The following is a 12,632-nucleotide window of genomic DNA, read 5'->3' on the forward strand; positions in this document are numbered from 1 at the left end:
TATATTTTTTGGTTATGATTTTTTATATAGCACAAATAATCACAGTTAACTAAGAATAAAGAAACAAAACCAAAACAATAATTAAATGCTTATTGTTTGTAATACACACAGTGCACGACAGAGGGCGCCATTGAACTGAAATCGCCTTTATCCAAAGCGACTTACAATACTGTGACTACACAGTCTAAGCAATTGAGGGTTAGGGGCCTTGCTCAAGGGCCCAACAGTGGCAACCTGGCAATGGTGAAGCTTAAACCAGTGACCTTTTAGTTACTAGTCTAGTACTTTAACCACTAGGCTCATGTTATCACCAAACACATAATTCTGATCAGAACTGCCATGCGTCTGGAGCCATCCAGAAACACTCAGTTTACTGGCAAGTCCACATACTGGCATGTTTTTTGGGAGTGAGATAAAACTGAAGTAGCTGGAGTGAGACATTTTGCCCCCCGTATGGCCAGTATCACAGTCATAACACTTTTTAGAAGGAATGCATTCTATTTAAGATGTTATTTTTCTTATGATCATGACTTGTATAGTTTGAGATCCAAAAAAAAATCCTCTCAGACTCCAGTACAGAAACTTAAATCTGTCAACTCGGCGTCGTTTATCAGACTGTTACGAACAGCACAACAGCTCTGCACTTGGACCCTCGCTCACGGCCGTGAGAGTCCGGTGTTGACGAACACACGCTCCGTGTGTTTATTAGTGCGTTTAGGGTGGTGAGAGACCGAGAGTTATGGAGTTAAGAGGGGCTCAGGAACAGCTGTTCGGGGCCCAGAGAGGATCACACAGCTGTGGCTGACGGCTGTGTTCCTTATTTGACACACGACAGCTCTTCTGAGAGCCGGCTCGGCCTGTTAGTCTCCAGAGAGGACGTGACAAGACAGAGGCATCTCACAGTAATCTCATGACTCTGAGGTAGACTTTTATTGATACTGGGGAAACAGTATGACAAAATTGTGACTGTTGTTCACTCTGTTATACAAATATTTAAATGTACAAATTTGACGTGTATGTTCTGTATATATGCCCTGCGATGAACTGGCACCCTGTCCAGGATGTTTCTGTGTGCCTTGTGCCCATCGAGAGCTGGGATGGGCTCCACCATCTTAGCTTGGAACCGGCACTGACAAGTGCACTTCCCAAAGGCTTGGCAATTGTTTACTGCCCATTTGGCATCATCTACAGTTACTTTCTCCATAGAAGCATCATCTACAGTTAGTTTCTCCAGAGCTCCATCATCTACAGTTGCTTTCTTGATAAACAATTGATTATGTCTGTTTACTTTCTGCACTGATAGATACATAACATACAATAACCTTCTCCTGTTGGTCTTGACCTGCACCCGGTTCCTCTGTAGATTTCTCGCTGGTGGCAAGTTTTCCTTTCAGACGGTCTTTCCAAGGTCAACCAGAATAAAAGCATGGATAATTGAAAGCAAACATTGATGATGTCTCAGGGGTGTGAATTCCTGTCTTGAGAAATCAGTGCTAGCAAATAAGCACCGTCGGGTCGTTCTCAGGATAAACAAGCAGATTACATCTCAGCCTGGTTTGGATTAGTGCTAACACTCTGTCCTGAGGCTTTTCAATCTGACCTGACCTGCCCTGCCAGCGTTCTGTAGAACTGCATCATGTTTTGATGGCTCTGTGATCCACGGCCAAAAGTATGTAGACACCTGAAGTGTGCTTGATGGATGTTTTATTTTAAATTCATGGGAATTATGAGTAAAGCCTGGACCACAATCATTTCAGTTCATTCAAAAGGTGTTTAATGAGGTTAAACAGATCAAAGCATTAATTGTAAAGAAGTACACTGTAAATTCTAATTAAGAAATACAAATAATTATAACTATAATAAGTATTAGTAAACAGCCACTCTTAAAATAGCCCGTGCTGGTGTAAAACGGCTTTACTCTGAATGCCAGGTGACCCTTAGAGTGACTTCATCCTATTTTTGAAAGCAGAACACACACACACACTATCCCTTTCCCTTCATGCACACACTCACTTGGAGGCTCGTCATGCAATACCAGACGCTCATATTCATTTTCATGCATGACGGTGAGTACGGTGGCAATGTGACCAACATGAGTGCCAAGAAAAATCCCCCTTGTAGTGTGTGTGTGTGTGGGGGGGGGGGCGTAAACTCTACGAAAGGGGCATCCGAACCTGCCGTCCACCTCCTCAGAGACTGGTAAAAATAAAAATACAAATGATGACCGGAACTATGCAGAGCTTCAATTGCATACTACTCTACTAACTAGTATTCCACCAGTGTTGACTATTTTTACGATGAAATTTGTGACGCATTTTCTATTTACAGAGCCTGCAAATGCCGTATAACAGATCATTTTAACTACATTTCCCGGTAGCATGGTATTAGCATAATGAATATTTAAATCGTTTAGTTTGTGAGGATCATTGTATAGACGTCCATGCACCATAAAGCCTCTATTTTGGCCGTGTGTTTTCCTGGGTAACTGTACTTTTAATCCTAGTTATCTGAAGCGAGTCCTCCAACCTTCCCCCTCGTCCAGCATACCTGCAGCTCATCGCCATGTGATTTAGCTACCGAAGCAAAGCCTCGAAGAATTTTAGGGAGAGTGTTAAAATTGGTAAAGTATGAGACTCTGCTGTCCTCCCTCGCGATAAAATACATCTCTAAAAAAATGTTTAGCCAGCAGCTGTCTGGCAACACGTAGCGCAAGAAGAGAGAAGTAGAACCGCCAGCTGTGTTTTTAGTGTCGACTGCTACTGTTTTAATACAGGATTAATGGGTTTATTTTTACAGTTTTATTTAGTTATAGTGTTTAGATAGGAATAATCTTATTCAATCCATATTTAAATGACTAAGATCACATTTCAGGCTGTGACACCCGGTCCCAGGTGTCTGTTTGCTTGGATTTGATATTAGTAAAATAGTTAACTACAAATAATGCACCTTTTATATTAGGATTAATTTATTTGCAGTTACCTGAGTGCTATAATCGTACACCAGTGTAATATGATGTATCAGTGTTAAACACAGGACTATAAAGAGGTCACATCTGTATGAATTGTATTTCTTAAAAATAGCCAGTGTTCTAGTAACTAGACATGAGTTGTAGCAATTGGCACAGAGCCCATGTCCCCTCGGTGCCCCATCATGACTTAATTCTCCTCACACTATCGCTTTTAGTGCCAGGCTTGTTAAAACGCGTACAGCGCACAGTCTTTTTATTTTCATTTTTATCAGCAGCTTTATCTTGATCATGGTCACGGCAGGTTCGGTTCCACTGAGCAGAAAGCCATCGCAGATTCAAACCCGGATCTCAGAAGCAGTGGGCACCTGTCAGAACTTACAGTGTATCACAAAAGTGAGTACACCCCTCACATTTCTGCAGATATTTAAGTATATCTTTTCATGGGACAACACTGACAAAATGACACTTTGACACAATGAAAAGTAGTCTGTGTGCAGCTTATATAACAGTGTAAATTTATTCTTCCCTCAAAATAACTCAATATACAGCCATTAATGTCTAAACCACTGGCAACAAAAGTGAGTACACCCCTTAGTGAAAGTTCCTGAAGTGTCAATATTTTGTGTGGCCACCATTATTTCCCAGAACTGCCTTAACTCTCCTGGGCATGGAGTTTACCAGAGCTTCACAGGTTGCCACTGGAATGCTTTTCCACTCCTCCATGACGACATCACGGAGCTGGCGGATATTCGAGACTTTGCGCTCCTCCACCTTCCGCTTGAGGATGCCCCAAAGATGTTCTATTGGGTTTAGGTCTGGAGACATGCTTGGCCAGTCCATCACCTTTACCCTCAGCCTCTTCAATAAAGCAGTGGTCGTCTTAGAGGTGTGTTTGGGGTCATTATCATGCTGGAACACTGCCCTGCGACCCAGTTTCCGGAGGGAGGGGATCATGCTCTGCTCAGTATTTCACAGTACATATTGGAGTTCATGTGTCCTTCAATGAAATGTAACTCCCCAACACCTGCTGCACTCATGCAGCCCCAGACCATGGCATTCCCACCACCATGCTTGACTGTAGGCATGACACACTTATCTTTGTACTCCTCACCTGATTGCCGCCACACATGCTTGAGACCATCTGAACCAAACAAATTAATCTTGGTCTCATCAGACCATAGGACATGGTTCCAGTAATCCATGTCCTTTGTTGACATGTCTTCAGCAAACTGTTTGCGGGCTTTCTTGTGTAGAGACTTCAGAAGAGGCTTCCTTCTGGGGTGACAGCCATGCAGACCAATTTAATGTAGTGTGCGGCGTATGGTCTGAGCACTGACAGGCTGACCCCCCACCTTTTCAATCTCTGCAGCAATGCTGACAGCACTCCTGCGCCTATCTTTCAAAGACAGCAGTTGGATGTGACGCTGAGCACGTGCACTCAGCTTCTTTGGACGACCAACGCGAGGTCTGTTCTGAGTGGACCCTGCTCTTTTAAAACGCTGGATGATCTTGGCCACTATGCTGCAGCTCAGTTTCAGGGTGTTGGCAATCTTCTTGTAGCCTTGGCCATCTTCATGTAGCGCAACAATTCGTCTTTTAAGATCCTCAGAGAGTTCTTTGCCATGAGGTGCCATGTTGGAACTTTCAGTGACCAGTATGAGAGAGTGTGAGCGCTGTACTACTAAATTGAACACACCTGCTCCCTATGCACACCTGAGACCTAGTAACACTAACAAATCACATGACATTTTGGAGGGAAAATGACAAGCAGTGCTCAATTTGGACATTTAGGGGTGTAGTCTCTTAGGGGTGTACTCACTTTTGTTGCCGGTGGTTTAGACATTAATGGCTGTATATTGAGTTATTTTGAGGGAAGAATACATTTACACTGTTATATAAGCTGCACACAGACTACTTTTCATTGTGTCAAAGTGTCATTTTGTCAGTGTTGTCCCATGAAAAGATATACTTAAATATCTGCAGAAATGTGAGGGGTGTACTCACTTTTGTGATACACTGTAAAATATCTAATTGAGACACTTGGATTTAAGCCCAGTAACAGAGTTATGTACATGTATGCTGTTAAACTAGTATTTTTATTGTATGTTTGTGCATGTGGGAAATGCAATGGCACTGCTCCAACATTCCAGGTTCGAGCCCTAGTGGACTTTCTTATCTGGGAAAGTTCTTTCCTTATGGTGTCCTCCCTAATTCATTTAGTACCACAGTTAAACCAGTACAGAATGGTATGGAAGGTTGAATAATCTGTCTAGAGTACAGCAACCCAAACAAAATATAATAGAACACATAAAAATTAAAAATCATGCTAATCTTCTCATAGTCAGTGACCAAAATCCTTAAGACTCACATTAAGGACCAAGCTAGCAAACATGAAGAATTACAAGTGTGGAAGAGTGTGGAAAAGGAGAGGAAAAAATAATAAAGAAAAAAAGAAAAAAAAATTAACTAATCTTCCCTACATACAACAAAACATTCTACATCATCCCTCCTTCATTTAGCCTAACTGAATCACTGACCACACAGCAGCACTTATATAGCCGCCGATCAGACCACTCACACAGAGCGGGTGACACTAACACAATAAACTCTCATCTACATTAAAAAACAACAACACAGACGGGCAGTGAACCAACAGCTGGACTTATTTACACATCAGCACACAAAAAAAATGAAAATCTAATACATTTCAGAAAGAAATAGTCTGTAATACAAACTACACATATCACTCCTCCCCTGGTATGGTGGGTACATGGTAGAGTCCAATTAAGCACTTAATTGATTTAGCTGGTCTGGTTCCTGGAGCTCGTCCTTTGTTTCAACCTGGCAAGCAGCAGCAGTCAGTATTTTACCTCAGCAATAGTAATTTAAAAGAAATATTAATTAAAATAATCTTATTATAGGTTATGAAGTGTGCATGTTACAAATAGCAGAGATGTTAAGAGATGTTGAAGAGATATTAATTCATTTAACTATGTTTATTCTTTATTGTTTTATATTGAAGAATGTGAACTCTAAATAATGTAAACAACTAAAATGGTAAATATATTATGTGGCTGCATATGCGGCCATCAGGCTTTTGAGATTCTACAAATAGCAACTAGCAACTACCAATGTCCTGTAATCAGTGTACTGTCAAACTATCAAATGAAGTAATAATCATTTATATAACAATTATTATATTCTTCTATAGAGATTTTTTATAAAATATGTATTAAATAATGTGAACTCAATGTTTAAAACCTAAATATGAGTACTGTAGCCTGCACATGTGGCCATCAGGCTTTTAAGACTTGAGCGATCACATGATTTAAAACTGCAATAAACCAAGAGTCACATCCAATCCCACTTCTATACTGGTATCACTGATGATGTTACATTAAATATATGTGGCTAGGTTTGACTTCTCTATTAAATGTTATTATAAATTATAGACTAGTTGTACAATAGTTAAGTGTGCATGCTACAAATAGCAGCTAGCAATGTCCTGTACTCCGTATACTGTCAAACTATTAAATGAAGTAATATTGATTTATATAACAAAGTGTATAATCTTTAAATATGGTGGGGCTTGAACCAGCAACCGTTAGATTACTATTCAATTCCTGCCAGCGGTGGGGCTTGAACCAGCAACCTTTAGATTACTATCCAATTCCTGCCAATGGTGGTGCTTGAACCAGCAACCTGCCCTTACAACTGCTACCAGTAACAATAAACCAAGAGTCACATCCAATCCCACTTCTACACTAATGTCACTGATGATGTTACATTATACTGTATATATGTGGCTTGTTTCAACTTTTTACTAAATGAATTTCCTGGGAGAAAACAACACACAAGGGGGGATGAGTACCCGGTACGAGGAGCTAGTTAAACCAGGCAGGAGTATTTTTAAAAACAATGAGTTTTGACGTTTTAGGAGCCTGTGCTTCGGTATGGACACTTCAGCAGAACGGTGCCGGTGCCAGCTGTCCGTACGTATACGTGCAGGGTGAAAGTGACAGCGCAACAAACAAGACCTGACCCCTGCTCTCTTAATCTGGTTCAGGCGTCCCCGTTGACAGATGGGTTAACGGGAAAAATGCAGGCACGGGGCACTGGCGCCAACCCGTTTTATTGCCCGCTGGGTAAACTCGTAAGCTTTCATTGGCACGTGCGGAGGGGAGGGTGGCCGGCGGAGAAAAACGCTTGACCGGTCGGTCTCCTGGGACGCCGGCGCACATGCTCCGTTCTCGTAAACACTTAGGCATATGGGCTGGCATTGTGGTGTTAATGGCATGCGCTTTGTGATGGGGAAGTCGGCATGTGACCGTGTCTGTGCGGTCGAATAAAGACAAATCTGACTCTGCCCTTGCTGGCTGGCGTTTGTTCTCATGGTGGAATGTTTGCTGCTTCTTTATTATCCACCATTAGCTCTGCTAGGAGTGTTTAGCATACCAGCTGCCTCATAAGACAATTTAATGCCATCAGGGCCAACAATCCCTTGGATTAAAAACAGTCTGGGATGAAATGAAACTAGTGTTTGCAAACAGGACCCATTTTTCCCAATGCAGGTTGATATTTAACTCTGTTACCACTTAAAAAGTGTATAAACCAAAGAAAAAGGTGGGACAGCATGAAAATGCAACCCACAATATGACCATAAGTTGGCTATGTTGGTATCTGACCATTGGTTTGATGGACATCACGTTCCAAAATCATTAGCACAATAGTTGACCCCCAAAGCCCTTTAAGTTCCAGTCTATACAATCCTACTCTTCTGGGAAGGTTCTTCACAAGATTTTGGAGTTTATGTATAGAAATACTGTATGTGCCTATTCTGTACAAATATCTGGATTTATTCTATAAAATTGTCAAATTATGTCTTTTTAAACCATATCTTTGTAACATCATTATTTAAAACATCTATTTGCAATGAAGGTGTCTAAAAAGACTCAAACTCAATCATTTTGAAGCCTTCCATATATGTTTGGTCATTTAGACCATACTGTGTTTTATTACTAATTTTTAATGTGACTAAAACTGCTCAGTGAGTTGCGGTCTGTAGCAATTATTTGCTCATCGATGCAGCTCTTGCTGGTAGACGAGCTTCTGACCCTTAAGGAACGCTGAGGTTTTCATTTTTGTTGACACCGACTATCCATTCCCACATGAACATACAACGTGCTGTAAAATGAGCTCTTCTAGGAGAACAATCTGTATTATTCAGAGTGAAAATATTAAAACAGTAATTCTAGACTAAACCGAGTATTGTTAAACTGGGCCGGAATTCATGAGGTCAGGACAGGGTGGACGGCTATTCGGAATTATTCTGTAAATTGTTTATAAGAAGCTTCTTCATTAGGTCAAATTATAAAACTGTTCCTTCTTCAGCTAATAAACTGAGTACAGTGTTACACCAAACACGCCAGTGATAATACACCCCAACCGTACAAATATTGGTATTATAAACTGTATTTTATTAAATTTTAGTGTTTTTTAATTCAATATGCCGCTGAATATCTGACCACTGAGAAACTTCTTCCATAATACAGCAGTGAACCTCTGCTCTGTGTGCTCCCTGGTACGTATAAATGGGTAACAAATAAATGGTGTGGCGATGAACCATTAGAATAGTGCTGCTCTAAACTCCTGACCCCTACAGCCAAAACAGCTGAGGTGGGAGAGGCTTCTTTCAGACTAAACAATTTCGTAAAAGATTCAATTCAGACAGGAGTATGATAGTCCACCATCCACAGGTCAAAAGAGGTCATCTGATGGTTTGTTGATTATGAAAAACAAGCACTATAGATTTGGAAGTCAACTGATCTTAACCCAACTGACCACTGTTTGGAGATTTTGGACCGACAAGTGTGACCGTGCTCTGATCTTTTGAAAGAATGGCGTCCCTGTATTAAAACCACCTCCTTGTTTTTACACTTACTGTCCACAGCTCCACTTATCATATAGAAGCACTTTGTAGTTCTACAATTACTGACTGTAGTCCATCTGTTTCTCTACATGCTTTTTTAATCTGCTTTCACCCTGTTCTTTAATGGTCAGGACCCCCACAGGACCACCACAGAGCAGGTATTATTTAGGTGGTGGATCATTCTCATCACTGCAGTGACACTGACATGGTGGTGGTGTGTTAGTGTGTGTTGTGCTGGTATGAGTGGACCAGACACAGCAGTGCTACTGGAGTTTTTAAATACCGTGTCCACTCACTGTCCACTCTGTTAGACACTCCTACCTAGTTGGTCCACCTTGTAGATGTAAAGTCAGAGACGATCGCTCATCTATTGCTGCTGTTTGAGTCGGTCATCTTCTAGACCCTCATCAGTGGTCACAGGACGCTGCCCACGGGGTGCTGTTGGCTGGATGTTTTTGGTTGGTGGACCAGCAGGGACAGTGAGGTGTTTTAAAACTCCAGCAGCGCTGCTGTGTCTGATCCACTCATACCAGCACAACACACACTAACACACCACCACCATGTCAGTGTCACTGCAGTGATGAGAATGATCCACCACCTAAATAATACCTGCTCTGTGGGGGTCCTGTGAGAGTCCTGACCATCGAAGAACAGCATGAAAGGGGGCTAACAAAGCATGCAGATGCATAGATGGACTACAGTCAGTAATTGTAGAACTACAAAGTGCTTCTATATGGTAAGTGGAGCTGATAAAATGGACAGTGAGAGTAGAAACAAGGAGGTGGTTTTAATGTTATGGCTGATCAATGTATATATATATATAGAGAGAGAGATTTCATCTCTGAGAGCGAGGTGAGATTCTGACCATGTGGGATTGATTTATCCAAACCAACTGCTGCCCTGGCTTTTTTGAACCTGGCTTTTCCTTCCATTTTTCCCAGCTCGTCAGCACTGTTCGTACCTTGTAGTGAGGCGAGAGCAGTAACCCACATCCTGTTGAAGCTGGAGCAACACCTACAAGACTCCAGTCATCTCCAAAATCATCACTGCCTCCTTTCTTTAAGTCTCACTTGTGCGCACACATATCAGGCTAAAATAAATCATAACATTTAAAACATCTTGTACAAATACAGTACCAGTACCAGTTCTGACATCCTATGACGGCTAATTATTGGCACCCCCAAAATGTTAAACGTCTTACCAAATAATCATTTAAAATGCCATTACATTTCACTGCCAAATAACAGCAGAGGCAATTCCCCACAATCCTCTCTGCTGCCTTTAAACTGACCAGTCGGCTCGTTCTGTGACACCTCAGTTACCTTTACGAGCTTGGAAATGCTATTCGAGACATCGTTAGCATGATCAACCGATACGCGTGAGTCATAGCCCAGGCTAGGTGACGCCAGCCAAGCCCAAACAGAGAAATTCTGGAAGTTTGTGCCTATAGCATGGCTAGCGTGAGGGGTACTAACTAGCAGCACATGGCTTGGTTGGGGGCACTGCGTTTAAATAGCCCTGCGCGTCTTATCTCGTAAACAGCGGGAACACCAACATGCCACGGCCAGTTTACAAGGCCAGCAGTTGAGCCGTAAACAAACTGCGATATATATATATCCATATATATATCCATATATATATATATAAAACTCTAATGAGGTGTATTTTCCTCTCCCTGGACTGCCAGGCCTGTGCGAAAGCAAGGTCAGCCTCCCGTATATCTGCACGCTGGCCGGGCCAAAACGTTTTTACAGGGTCTGTAGGCTTTTCCCAGCAGCACCAGCAGTAGGACTCCTATTGAACACGACAGCTGTGTAAAAACAGCCTGATTAAAAAGGATGGTGCAGACTGGCCAGAGGGACCTGACAGTTTGGACAGCAATGAGACGGAGCGAGCGTTCAGCCAGACCACAAAGCCGTCTCTGTGCTGCCCGGTTCTGTGCCCTGGGCTCAGTAAAGGCTCTATTGTCAGGTGGAACCGTCTGGAGGTTTGAGGACTGACTGAATTAGACAGTCGACCTGCTCTTAACTGTCACGTCCAAACAAACGAAGGTAGAAAAGTGGAGACTCACGAGTCTTACAAGGAAACGCTATAAATATACAAAATGTGTTTCCTGGAACGCTTCCTCCAGAGACTGATCTGGACAGTTGGGTGAGTCCCAGTGCTAATATACTTAAGTATGAACTCATCTTAAAATGGAACCATTAGTTACTCATCAATCCTAGAAATTACTCAACAATACGTGTTGCTTTCTTTGGATATGGTATCGGGAGGAAGAAGGCTAGGGTTATAAAGACGTTTATTTAGGTGGATTCCTATACATAATCTTTAATTAATAATGAAGGGCAGTGGTAGCCAGTAACTAGTAATCAAAAGGTCAGAGGTTCAAGCCCCATCACCTTTAACCCTACATTGCTGGGACTGTATTCAGCCACAAATGTCAATCACTTCGGATAAAAGCGTCCGCTTGATGCTGTAAATGTAAATGAAATGTAAAGGGATGGATGGATGGATGGATGAAGGGATGAATGGTTGGATGGAGGGATGGATGAGTGGATGGTTGGTTGGTTGGTTGGTTGGTTGGATGGGTGGATGGAGGGATGGACGGATGGAGAGGAAACTGGAATTCCTGGAGGAAACCCAAAGGGCATGCCAACATGTCAAACCTCTCAAAGCAACTGGAGACAATTCTAACCCAGGACTCAAGATCCCTGGTGCTGTGCAGCACACACACTACTGTATGTCCCACCATGCTGGCCATTAAAAAAGTTTTTTCTTGTACACTTAGTATTTTATAATGTTTGTGGTCTAGGGTTAGACAAGTACACCCAACTAGCCAAAACCGAAAGCCCGGCCCCCCCCCCCCCAAACCCCCCCCCCCATAAATAAATACATTAAAGTTAGGTAACGTTTGGTTACACACCAACCCAGCTCCACTAACTCCCCTTGGTGAAATATTATTGGATGTTACACATTAGCAGGTTGGCAAATACGCTCACCCTAGTCTTACCTTACATTTTCAAGTCCAATGTCTACTATTTATCAAAAAACAAACAGTGTGTGCATGTGCGACCTCGAATAAAAGTAAGTGCGTCTGTGCAGGTAGGACCACAGCCCAAACCGAACCATCTTGGTAACGTAAGGTTCTCAGTGTTCTTTTACCATGGTCCCTCATTTCCACTTCAAACATCCAGGAAAAGGGATCCTACCCGTGGGGTAGGGGTTAATGAGCACTGCTCCTTTCTTCCTACGCTCTATTCCTCTGGCTTTCTTTAGAGGAGCAGGGAAAGTCCCCGACGCCTTAATGATCCTCCTGTTAAATGGACTCACAATCACGGCACTATTTTATCTTGTCTCATTCTCAAGCTCGTTTACAATGCCATTAACATTAACATTCACTTTAAAATGGGGTTGAATAGCAGAAAAAGAGGTTTCTTCTTCTTCCAACAAAGATTCATTAAAACTGCATCCAGGACATTAAACATCAAGCTACACAATGGAGGCTTTATGCTCAGTGCTCCTGATGGACGAATAATGAAGCCTGTTGCTGTATAAACTAAACGCTCTCGAGGCACAAACGCTGCCGTGTCAGACAAACACTTCAGCCCCGGCAGCGCTGTTGATCTTGGTCAAATTGGCATGACAAATCTCTTTTCTCAGGCTAAACGTGAGCTGCAGCCGAGAGGAAAACTTCCACATTTCTGGAGCTGCTAGTGTTTCCAACTGGCATCCAGC

Source organism: Trichomycterus rosablanca, chromosome 26 (genome assembly GCF_030014385.1).
Source record: "Trichomycterus rosablanca isolate fTriRos1 chromosome 26, fTriRos1.hap1, whole genome shotgun sequence".
In the NCBI taxonomy this organism is placed as follows: Eukaryota; Metazoa; Chordata; class Actinopteri; order Siluriformes; family Trichomycteridae; genus Trichomycterus; species Trichomycterus rosablanca.